Below are 12,555 nucleotides of genomic sequence, written 5' to 3' on the forward strand. Positions count from 1 at the left end.
TGCTGGCTGCAAGAATAGATGGATTTCCCCTGTTGGCTTCTGCGGAAGAATCCCTGGCGAGTGACGTAAGGAATAGAGAGACGTGAGAATACACCTCCATGTTTGCTCGTTCCCCATGTACACAATGCACCTTTCTATGCTCGTCACCGCTAATCTCATGGCGAGCGCCCTTAATAAGCTTGTCTGAGCGATTATGCTCTTTTATCGGTTCTAGCACTGCGCTCTCACAATGTTGTTTATTTATACAGTGCTGGCCTATTACGCAGTGCCAAACACTAAAGGGTTCTTGACACTAACTACATACAATGACATGAAGCAAAAGGTAACTATTTACAAAGAGCAGTAGCGAGAGGTATGAGATTGGTACCACCGCCCTGGTCTGGCTGGGGGGATGGGACGGTCGCTGCCCTGACTACACCCATTTACAGCTTGCCAGGCTCCTTGGGCGGCACTCTGCTACATAGCGAGCCACAGACTGCTTCTACCTTCCTGTTCCCATGGCGCTTGTTATGTGTTGCCATGACGCCACGTGTGATGGGGGCCGGTTGTGCCATCACTGGGTACCTCTGGGCCCTACTACGGAGCTGCCTTGCTCCAACAAGTTTGCTGTTTTTAAGAAGTGTAGTATTTGGTTCCCATTCCTTAAAAGAGAACTTAGAAAAAGGGAGAGGTGTAGTTCCCGCACTCAAATAACTTATATTGTATTTTTAATGGTGCTTATAGGGGCTCCAATCATGTCATTTAATCGCTATATATAAATGCCATTTTCAGTCCTATCTTGTATGTGAGAGTGCTACCGATGACCCCACCATATGTTACTTGAAGAAGAGGAAACCAAGAAAACGTATACAGAATAACAGATCTATGGGAAAATTTCTCTTTTAAATATAACTTTTGTTAATAATATTGAAACAGTTATTTTCCACCATTTTTCTGTATTAATCTAAAATGTTCCAAAGCAGAGGTTCCCAAACTCAGTTCTCAAGGCACCCTAACTGTCCAGGTTTTAAGGATAACCAATCTTGGGCACAGGCGTCTTAATTAGTACCTCAGTCTTTTGATTTGCCCATCTGTTCTCAACCATAGATAACTTTTTAAAATATATATATATATATATATATATATATATATATACACATATATATAATATACACAGTCCAGGAAAGTAGCGTTTTTTGCCTTGCCAGGGTGCCCTCAATGGGAATAACATTCCTTATATCCGTCAACCAAAAGAAAGGCGGCACTCCTGGACTTGTTAGGTGTAGTAAGTAACCAGGTGCTTTAATCAATGTTTCAGGGTGAGACCCCCCTATCATCAGGACACAGCTGTATCCTGATGACGGGGGTCTCACCCTGACACGTTGATTAAAGCACCCGGTTGACTCACCTAACCAGTCCGGGAGTGCCGCCTGTCTTATAGAACTGCACTGGGTAGTGGCCCCTGAGACATCTATTGATTTGAGTGCTACTAACCAGTGCAGCGCTACATCCTGCGTACCTCAGTAGGGGGCCCATTTACCAATGATCGCTTTTGCAATGTGATTAGGAAATGCCAGTAACGACCCTGATTACATTGCAAAAAGCGATCCTAACGGCCGGATGCATCATCCGGGACATGCAGGGACACGGGCTCCGAAAAGAGCGCATCACTGCGATGTCTCAGGAGAGCTTCCGGCCAGTGCAGGGGGTGGTGCACATTCCTAGTCCCGGGGACTGCACTTCCCCATCGCCATAGCCGGGGAGGGTTGCGGCGGATCCCTCCGCCGGCTAATAGTGCCTGTTGTAGCCCATAGGCTACAGTGGCCAACGTCATCTTCAAATGGCGTTAGCTGCCGGTGCCAATATCTGAATGCATCGCATTCCGGATGTTGGTAAATTTGGCAGCATCGCTTCCCCCATAAAAACCTATGGGGGAGGCGGCTGCCAGCGGTAATGGAGGAATCACAGCAGGTATCGGAGATAGCTGCCGCGGTCCCTCCTTCATACATATACAAATATAAAATATAGCATTGTATTGGGAATTGTGGGTAACGATATACCAAACAGCCTTGGTGCCGCCATCGCAACATACCTTGCAATGGCATGTAACCATCGCAAGGCAACCATCAGTGGTTTAACCATTGATGGTTGTGTTGCGCGCTTGTACAGTTGGCTGATGCTGTGCTGTGGCTGCAGCTGAATTTAGGTAATATAGTCATTGGATGGGCAACAGAAAACATTTGCAAAAGTTAGCAACCATGGCAGATTTCCATAGAGTCTGGAACATCGATAGTTGCTAACGATCAGCTTCCGATGTCCAGCCCTAAAGAGCCCATTTGGACACAGCTCAGTGTTATGTGCATTAAACAGGAGAAGATGAGCTCTAACAGTATGACCACAAAGCTGGCCGCTGCCTGGTAGATGTGAGAAGAGCAATGTCACATTAATTACCAGCAGAGGCACACAGACAGGCTCCTACTCTATGTTATAGAGACATTTATGTGGTTTCATGCTGTTGTACATCCTCATATCTCACCTTACATCCTTCACATGTTATGACACCATAGTGGATCCCAGAGGACTTGTCTCCACATATTTTACACGGGATGACTTCAATCTGGGCTGGGGGGAGGGAGAGAAACAGGAGAGACAATTACAGACTTGGCTCACATTTCCACTAACACCGGTGACAGACTCGCCCCCAGTCTCCAGCAGCGGCTGTCACTAGTCACTCGTGTATCACTATTGCTACTGCTGCTGCTGACTGTGCACTTTTTGCATATGGAATTCACCTTCTTTTTACCTGGTGTGGAAAGTGTTAAGATTGAAAGTGTCAACCAAGGTTGCAGAATGTGACAGGAAATTTAACACTACATGACAACAAGCCAAAGCTCTACCCATCTGCCGCAACAGCTCAGACATCCGGCCTAACCTTACTCATCAGCACCAGGCCTGGAGGCTGCCCCCGTATATGCACAACCTTCAGCCCAATAGTAATTATAATGATGGTAAATGGACATTCTACGTGGTATCTATAGATTGTAAGCTTTTGAACAGGGCCTTCTTACCCCTCTGTCTGTTATACCTAGTCTCCTTTCATTACTGTGTCCCCAACACAATATACTGGTGTTATTATAAATGTTAAGGAATATTTCTGTCTCGTTTTGGGGCCTGTTCATTATTGAGAGCCGATTGGCCCCCAGTAATTAAGTATCAATGCGACGGTGGATGCTACAGTACCAGAGCAATTCAGCATTGATTCGGCTGCGGGACGGTTGTCTGAAAAGCAGCTTTCCCACGATCCCTCTCTCTGATCATTTCACTGCAAATTATTAGCGGTGAAAGTTTACACTACCGGGAAGTGTGAGTTCATGTATGCTCACAGAGAGGTCCGCTGTACATTGGTGAAGGAGTCTATATGGATCCCTCTTTGCATTTCGGAATGAACGCCATCTGAAGATGGCATCAGCTCCCACAAGTAAAGTTTGCTGAATATGGGGCGGCCACATTGGGCTCCTAATCATGGCTGGGCTCCTATCTTCAATCTTGCAGGAGCGCTTGGATCCCTAGATACACCCCTGCCTGCAGGTGCAATTTGTTACATTTGGATGCTATGATTGCATCCTGCAATGTGATCATGGGTGGTAATATTGCACCTAGATCGCATTATAAATGGGCTTCTAAAGGCTGCATACACCCGTAAAGATTTTCTGTCCAACCATCCAACTAGGTGATTGGTTGGAATGAGAATCTGGTAACGTATGGGAGTAACTGACGATCAGCAATTTGCTCCTAAATGCCAGAAAATGGATGAAAATGGCGTCAGACAAGTTTGTTAAATGTTTGATCTAAACAATTTGTTCAAACAACAGTTTTTGTCCTTTTTCCGGCATTTGGGAGCAAATTGCTGATTGTCATTTGCTTTCATACCTTACCAGATTTTCATTCCAACCCATCAACTAGTTTGATGGTTGGACAGAAAATCTTTGCGAATGTACCCAGAATGACCAGAATGACCAATGCTATAAGCAATTCATACTTTGGCAGAAATTCAATCAGCAGTGAGTTCTGTAAATGCGGGGTTACTGCTTTCCCAAAACCGGTGTTGTATGGAAGTGAAGTTAGTTTTTGAACTTGCAGATGGGATGTTTTCCCTCAATTTTTTTAAGTTTCTTAACAATAATAATAAAAAGTATATGCATTTTTCTGTACCCCAGTAAGTTAGGGTTTAGGATCAGGGTTAAAGGGGAAATACTCAGCGGAACACCGGAGGATCACAGCTCTGACCCAGAGGTCCGTTTGGAGCAGGAAAGTCACCACTGCGCCACCAGAGGCGATATGTCAACATTCTAACATGTCGTTATTTAATTGCTGTTGAACATGGTAAATATAGACATGTCGGGGGGGATGTAATAGAGATCGAGTCTGTCTGAGGTGTGGGATGCAGACTGATCTCGATCGTTTTTCGTTCTCTATTACATCCCGCCCGACATGTCAACATTCTCAAGTCGACAAATGCAGTGGAAATGAGCACACCACACCCCTTTTCTACCTTATCATAGTCTGTGACTTACTTTTGTGTTATAAGTTGTTGAAAATCTTCTAAATAAATAAAATAGAACAAATGGATGTCTCGTCACTTGGGGACGGACAGTAAATGATTGAACGTAGCTCCGCAGCTTGGCAGAACAAAGCGTTGTGTGTGTGTGTGTTCCTATTTTTAGAGTATTCAGTTGTGCTGCATTTATATCGTCTTTGATCATGTATAATCCATGATGTTTGCGTCCTGTGGTCTGGTTCTAGCGTGAGCTTGTACGTTGGCTCCAGGTGCTGAAAGGTTTTAGAAATTCAAATAGAGGACGTTGTAGAACAGAAGTAACAATGTATTTGCAGAACTTTGTCGCTGAACGTTTTATACTTGTGCTCAGTCTTCATTTAAACATTTTGCTGAGCGGATAGATTCATGGATTACGTAACTGATAGTTATATTTTAGCCTTTATGAGAAGTGTTTTGTGAAACTTCTTTAATTTTAAGTTATTTTGTCCTTTTATGCTACCTACTAATTAGACTTTCTTTATCAGTCTCTTCCTTCACTTGTGTGTATCTATCTGACTGATTGTATTACCTGTTTGCTTAACATTTGCCCTGTAAGGCTGATTGTCATCTAGCTCCCTACAGATTTGTAATTCAGTACTGCTCTGATAAATGTATATCCCACATACTACAGTACAGGACTGTGCATTGCTTTACAGCGCACATATTAGCTGGTGGAAACTGAGAGGCATAGTATTTCTGCTAAATGTGTAAGGGGGGTGGCGTTCCCCGTCTGATAAATGTGTAAGGGGGTTGGCGTTCCCTGTCTGATAAATGTGTAAGGGGGTTGGCGTTCCCTGTCTGATAAATGTGTAAGGGGGTTGGCGTTCCCTGTCAGATAAATGTGTAAGGGGGCTGGCGTTCCCTGGCTGATAAATGTGTAAGGGGGTTGGCGTTCCCTGTCTGATAAATGTGTAAGGGGGTTGGCGTTCCCTGTCTGATAAATGTGTAAGGGGGTTGGCATTCTCCCCTCTGATAAATGTGTAAGGGGGTTGGCGTTCTCTGTCTGATAAATGTGTAAGGGGGTTGGCGTTCCCTGTCTGATAAATGTGTAAGGGGGTTGGCGTTCCCTGTCAGATAAATGTGTAAGGGGGCTGGCGTTCTCTGTCTGATAAATGTGTAACGGGGCTGGCGTTCCCTGTCTGATAAATGTGTAAGGGGGCTGGCGTTCCCTGTCTGATAAATGAGTAAGGGGGTTGGCGTTCCCTGTCTGATAAATGTGTAAGGGGGTTGGCGTTCCCTGTCTGATAAATGTGTAAGGGGGTTGGCGTTCCCTGTCTGATAAATGTGTAAGGGGGTTGGCGATCCCTGTCTGATAAATGTGTAAGGGGGTTGGCGTTCTCCCCTCTGATAAATGTGTAAGGGGGTTGGCGTTCTCCCCTCTGATAAATGTGTAAGGGGGTTGGCGTTCTCCCCTCTGATAAATGTGTAAGGGGGTTGGCGTTCTCCCCTCTGATAAATGTGTAAGGGGGTTGGCGTTCTCCCCTCTGATAAATGTGTAAGGGGGTTGGCATTCTCCCCTCTGATAAATGTGTAAGGGGGTTGGCGTTCTCTGTCTGATAAATGTGTAAGGGGGTTGGCGTTCCCTGTCTGATAAATGTGTAAGGGGGTTGCCGTTCCCTGTCTGATAAATGTGTAAGGGGGTTGGCGTTCTCTGTCTGATAAATGTGTAACGGGGCTGGCGTTCCCTGTCTGATAAATGAGTAAGGGGGTTGGGGTTCCCTGTCTGATAAATGTGTAAGGGGGCTGGCGTTCCCTGTCTGATAAATGTGTAAGGGGGCTGGCGTTCCCTGTCTGATAAATGAGTAAGGGGGTTGGCGTTCCCTGTCTGATAAATGTGTAAGGGGGTTGGCGTTCCCTGTCTGATAAATGTGTAAGGGGGTTGGCGTTCCCTGTCTGATAAATGTGTAAGGGGGTTGGCGATCCCTGTCTGATAAATGTGTAAGGGGGTTGGCGTTCTCCCCTCTGATAAATGTGTAAGGGGGTTGGCGTTCTCCCCTCTGATAAATGTGTAAGGGGGTTGGCGTTCTCCCCTCTGATAAATGTGTAAGGGGGTTGGCGTTCTCCCCTCTGATAAATGTGTAAGGGGGTTGGCGTTCCCTGTCAGATAAATGTGTAAGGGGGCTGGCGTTCCCTGTCTGATAAATGTGTAAGGGGGTTGGCGTTCCCTGTCTGATAAATGTGTAAGGGGGTTGGCGTTCTCCCCTCTGATAAATGTGTAAGGGGGTTGGTGTTCCCTGTCTGATAAATGTGTAAGGGGGTTGGCGTTCTCCCCTCTGATAAATGTGTAAGGGGATTGGCGTTCCCTGTCTGATAAATGTGTAAGGGGGTTGGCGTTCCCTGTCTGATACATGTGTAAGGGGGTTGGCGTTCCCTGTCTGATAAATGTGTAAGGGGGTTGGCGTTCTCTGTCTGATAAATGTGTAACGGGGCTGGCGTTCCCTGTCTGATAAATGTGTAAGGGGGCTGGCGTTCCCTGTCTGATAAATGAGTAAGGGGGTTGGCGTTCCCTGTCTGATAAATGTGTAAGGGGGTTGGCGTTCCCTGTCTGATAAATGTGTAAGGGGGTTGGCGTTCCCCGTCTGATAAATGTGTAAGGGGATTGGCGTTCCCCGTCTGATAAATGTGTAAGGGGGTTGGCGTTCCTTGTCTGATAAATGTGTAAGGGGGTTGGCGTTCCCTGTCTGATAAATGTGTAAGGGGGTTGGCGTTCTCCCCTCTGATAAATGTGTAAGGGGGTTGGCGTTCTCCCCTCTGATAAATGTGTAAGGGGGTTGGCGTTCTCCCCTCTGATAAATGTGTAAGGGGGTTGGCGTTCTCCCCTCTGATAAATGTGTAAGGGGGTTGGCGTTCCCTGTCAGATAAATGTGTAAGGGGGCTGGCGTTCCCTGTCTGATAAATGTGTAAGGGGGTTGGCGTTCCCTGTCTGATAAATGTGTAAGGGGGCTGGCGTTCCCTGTCTGATAAATGTGTAAGGGGGTTGGCGTTCCCTGTCTGATAAATGTGTAAGGGGGTTGGCGTTCTCCCCTCTGATAAATGTGTAAGGGGGTTGGCGTTCCCTGTCTGATAAATGTGTAAGGGGGTTGGCGTTCTCCCCTCTGATAAATGTGTAAGGGGGTTGGCGTTCCCTGTCTGATAAATGTGTAAGGGGGTTGACGTTCCCTGTCTGATAAATGTGTAAGGGGGTTGACGTTCCCTGTCTGATAAATGTGTAAGGGGGTTGACGTTCCCTGTCAGATAAATGTGTAAGGGGGTTGGCGTTCCCTGTCTGATAAATGTGTGAGGGGGTTGACGTTCCCTGTCAGATAAATGTGTGAGGGGGTTGGCGTTCCCTGTCTGATAAATGTGTGAGGGGGTTGGCGTTCCCTGTCAGATAAATGTGTGTGTAAGGGGGTTGGCGTTCCCTGTCTGATAAATGTGTAAGGGGGCTGGCGTTCCCTGTCTGATAAATGTGTAAGGGGGCTGGCGTTCCCTGTCTGATAAATGTGTAAGGGGGCTGGCGTTCCCTGTCTGATAAATGTGTAAGGGGGCTGGCGTTCCCTGTCTGATAAATGTGTAAGGGGGTTGCCGTTCCCTGTCTGATAAATGTGTAAGGGGGTTGGCGTTCCCTGTCTGATAAATGTGTAAGGGGGCTGGCGTTCCCTGTCTGATAAATGTGTAAGCGGGTTGGCGTTCCCTGTCTGATAAATGTGTAAGGGGGTTGGCGTTCCCTGTCTGATAAACGTGTAAGGGGGTGGCGTTCCCTGTCTGATAAATGTGTAAGGGGGGTGGCGTTCCCTGTCTGATAAATGTGTAAGGGGGTTGGCGTTCCCTGTCTGATAAATGTGTTAGGGGGTTGGCGTTCCCTGTCTGATAAATGTGTAAGGGGGCTGGCGTTCCCTGTCAGATAAATGTGTAAGGGGGTTGGCGTTCCCTGGCTGATAAATGTGTAAGGGGGCTGGCGTTCTCTGTCTGATAAATGTGTAAGGGGGTTGGCGTTCCCTGTCTGATAAATGTGTAAGGGGGTTGGCGTTCCCTGTCTGATAAATGTGTAAGGGGGCTGGCGTTCCCTGTCTGATAAATGTGTAAGGGGGTTGGCGTTCCCTGTCTGATAAATGTGTAAGGGGGTTGGCGTTCCCTGTCTGATAAATGTGTAAGGGGGTTGGCGTTCTCCCCTCTGATAAATGTGTAAGGGGATTGGCGTTCCCTGTCTGATAAATGTGTAAGGGGGTTGGCGTTCCCTGTCTGATACATGTGTAAGGGGGTTGGCGTTCCCTGTCTGATAAATGTGTAAGGGGGTTGGCGTTCTCCCCTCTGATAAATGTGTAAGGGGGTTGGCGTTCCCTGTCTGATAAATGTGTAAGGGGGTTGGCGTTCTCCCCTCTGATAAATGTGTAAGGGGGTTGGCGTTCCCTGTCTGATAAATGTGTAAGGGGGTTGGCGTTCCCTGTCTGATAAATGTGTAAGGGGGTTGACGTTCCCTGTCTGATAAATGTGTAAGGGGGTTGGCGTTCCCTGTCTGATAAATGTGTGAGGGGGTTGACGTTCCCTGTCAGATAAATGTGTGAGGGGGTTGGCGTTCCCTGTCTGATAAATGTGTGAGGGGGTTGGCGTTCCCTGTCAGATAAATGTGTAAGGGGGTTGCCGTTCCCTGTCTGATAAATGTGTAAGGGGGCTGGCGTTCCCTGTCTGATAAATGTGTAAGGGGGCTGGCGTTCCCTGTCTGATAAATGTGTAAGGGGGCTGGCGTTCCCTGTCTGATAAATGTGTAAGGGGGCTGGCGTTCCCTGTCTGATAAATGTGTAAGCGGGTTGGCGTTCCCTGTCTGATAAATGTGTAAGGGGGTTGGCGTTCCCTGTCTGATAAACGTGTAAGGGGGTGGCGTTCCCTGTCTGATAAATGTGTAAGGGGGGTGGCGTTCCCTGTCTGATAAATGTGTAAGGGGGTTGGCGTTCCCTGTCTGATAAATGTGTTAGGGGGTTGGCGTTCCCTGTCTGATAAATGTGTAAGGGGGCTGGCGTTCCCTGTCAGATAAATGTGTAAGGGGGTTGGCGTTCCCTGGCTGATAAATGTGTAAGGGGGCTGGCGTTCTCTGTCTGATAAATGTGTAAGGGGGTTGGCGTTCCCTGTCTGATAAATGTGTAAGGGGGTTGGCGTTCCCTGTCTGATAAATGTGTAAGGGGGCTGGCGTTCCCTGTCTGATAAATGTGTAAGGGGGTTGGCGTTCCCTGTCTGATAAATGTGTAAGGGGGTTGGCGTTCCCTGTCTGATAAATGTGTAAGGGGGTTGGCGTTCCCTGTCTGATAAATGTGTAAGGGGGTTGGCGTTCTCCCCTCTGATAAATGTGTAAGGGGATTGGCGTTCCCTGTCTGATAAATGTGTAAGGGGGTTGGCGTTCCCTGTCTGATACATGTGTAAGGGGGTTGGCGTTCCCTGTCTGATAAATGTGTAAGGGGGTTGGCGTTCCCTGTCTGATAAATGTGTAAGGGGGTGGCGTTCCCTGTCTGATAAATGTGTAAGGGGGGTGGCGTTCCCTGTCTGATAAATGTGTAAGGGGGTTGGCGTTCCCTGTCTGATAAATGTGTAAGGGGGTTGGCGTTCCCTGTCTGATAAATGTGTAAGGGGGTTGGCGTTCCCTGTCTGATAAATGTGTAAGGGGGCTGGCGTTCCCTTTCAGATAAATGTGTAAGGGGGTTGGCGTTCTCTGTCTGATAAATGTGTAAGGGGGTTGGCGTTCCCTGTCTGATAAATGTGTAAGGGGGCTGGCGTTCCCTGTCTGATAAATGTGTAAGGGGGTTGACGTTCCCTGTCTGATAAATGTGTAAGGGGGTTGGCGTTCTCCCCTCTGATAAATGTGTAAGGGGATTGGCGTTCCCTGTCTGATAAATGTGTAAGGGGGTTGGCGTTCCCTGTCTGATAAATGTGTAAGGGGGTTGGCGTTCCCTGTCTGATACATGTGTAAGGGGATTGGCGTTCCCTGTCTGATAAATGTGTAAGGGGGTTGGCGTTCCCTGTCTGATACATGTGTAAGGGGGTTGGTGTTCCCTGTCTGATAAATGTGTAAGGGGGTTGACGTTCCCTGTCTGATAAATGTGTAAGGGGGTTGAAGTTCCCTGTCAGATAAATGTGTGAGGGGGTTGGCGTTCCCTGTCTGATAAATGTGTGAGGGGGTTGACGTTCCCTGTCAGATAAATGTGTAAGGGGGTTGGCGTTCCCTGTCTGATAAATGTGTGAGGGGGTTGACGTTCCCTGTCTGATAAATGTGTGAGGGGGTTGACGTTCCCTGTCAGATAAATGTGTAAGGGGGTTGGCGTTCCCTGTCTGATAAATGTGTAAGGGGGCTGGCGTTCTCTGTCTGATAAATGTGTGAGGGGGTTGACGTTCCCTGTCAGATAAATGTGTAAGGGGGTTGGCGTTCCCTGTCTGATAAATGTGTGAGGGGGTTGGCGTTCCCTGTCTGATAAATGTGTAAGGGGGTTGACGTTCCCTGTCAGATAAATGTGTAAGGGGGTTGGCGTTCCCTGTCTGATAAATGTGTGAGGGGGTTGACGTTCCCTGTCTGATAAATGTGTGAGGGGGTTGACGTTCCCTGTCAGATAAATGTGTAAGGGGGTTGGCGTTCCCTGACTGATAAATGTGAAAGTTTGTTAGACTTCCCCCATTGCCCCCACACATAAGTGTGCTTGTTGGTTGGGGCATAAAAGAAACTGCAGTAGAGGCAGTGGCAAACGCAGGATTTTGAAAGGGGGGTTTCCAAATCCTTGGTTACCGAGCCAATGAAAAGATATCTAGCCACAAATAAATGGGCAGACAGTTAGGCTGAAACAGCTTACACAGGATTTAGGACCACTACAGTAAAATATACCACTCAGCCTATGATGGGATTTACACACACTGACTGACACAGACACACAGACACACACACACACACACCTCTATCACTAAAAAACATGAATGCAGCAGGCAAATAAATACAGCCAGCATGATTTATTAAAGACCCCCTCCCCCAAGAAGTGGTCCCCCTTATACAGTACCCCCAGTTGTGCCCCTTATATAGTGCCCCCAGTAGTCCCCCCTTTGCAGTGCCCCTTATATAGTCCCCCCTATGCAGTGCTCCTTATATTGTGCCTTCAGTAGTAGTCCTCCCCCATGCAGTGCCCCTTATATAGTCCCAACAGTAGTAGTCCCCACAGTAGTGCCCCTTATATAGTGTCCCAAGTACTAGTCCCCCTATTCAATGCCCCCAGAACGGACCATCCCCCTCAGCTTACTCAGGATGACCGAGGAATTCACGCTGCTGAAGCCGGGGAAGCTGCCTCCAAGGACGCAACCGCTGGCTTCAGCTCGTCCACAAAACGTGGCCGACAAGTTCCCTATTCCTGGGGCGCCGCCTGTCACCGCCCCCAAACTCCAGCATCCTGTCCATCATGCTCCGGTGTTTGGGGCACTGCGAGTGACATCGCAGTTCCGGATCTGCACATGTGTAGTGCGGCTTCTGCTCATGCACAGATCCAAAAACATTGGGGATGTGTGCAAACATCAGTCTGTGTACCTCTCTGACTCAGGCCCTAGATCCCCACTCACTGAACCCAGCATTATTATATCATTGTAATAATTCTTCCTCTAACACGTCTATGGAATCTAGCGGTAATTGTTGTCTGCTGCGTACATATATATTATTCTAGAGGTTATGAGAAGATAAATCTGGGGCAATGTCTGTATGTTCTCAGCGTAAGCTCAATATATTTATAAATACGTCTACTATTTCCAATCAGTACATAAAGAAAACAGTCCCTGGACAGGATATGTCACAACCTCACCACCCTCAGCAGCAGTTGTGTAAGTCTAGGTTTTTTCTGTGGGTGTTGAAGCACCAAAGTGAGAGAGAAGAGATCTGGGTCTGAGTCAGCAGAGCCACCAGTTATTAGTCAGGAGTCACTGGCGGCCTGGGCTGACGGTAACTCTCCCTTTTATCTGCCTGATCCTGACAGGAACATGAACCC

The sequence above is a fragment of the Taudactylus pleione genome, unplaced genomic scaffold (assembly GCF_031769625.1).
Source record: "Taudactylus pleione unplaced genomic scaffold, aTauple2 ptg000696l, whole genome shotgun sequence".
NCBI classification, from domain to species: Eukaryota; Metazoa; Chordata; class Amphibia; order Anura; family Myobatrachidae; genus Taudactylus; species Taudactylus pleione.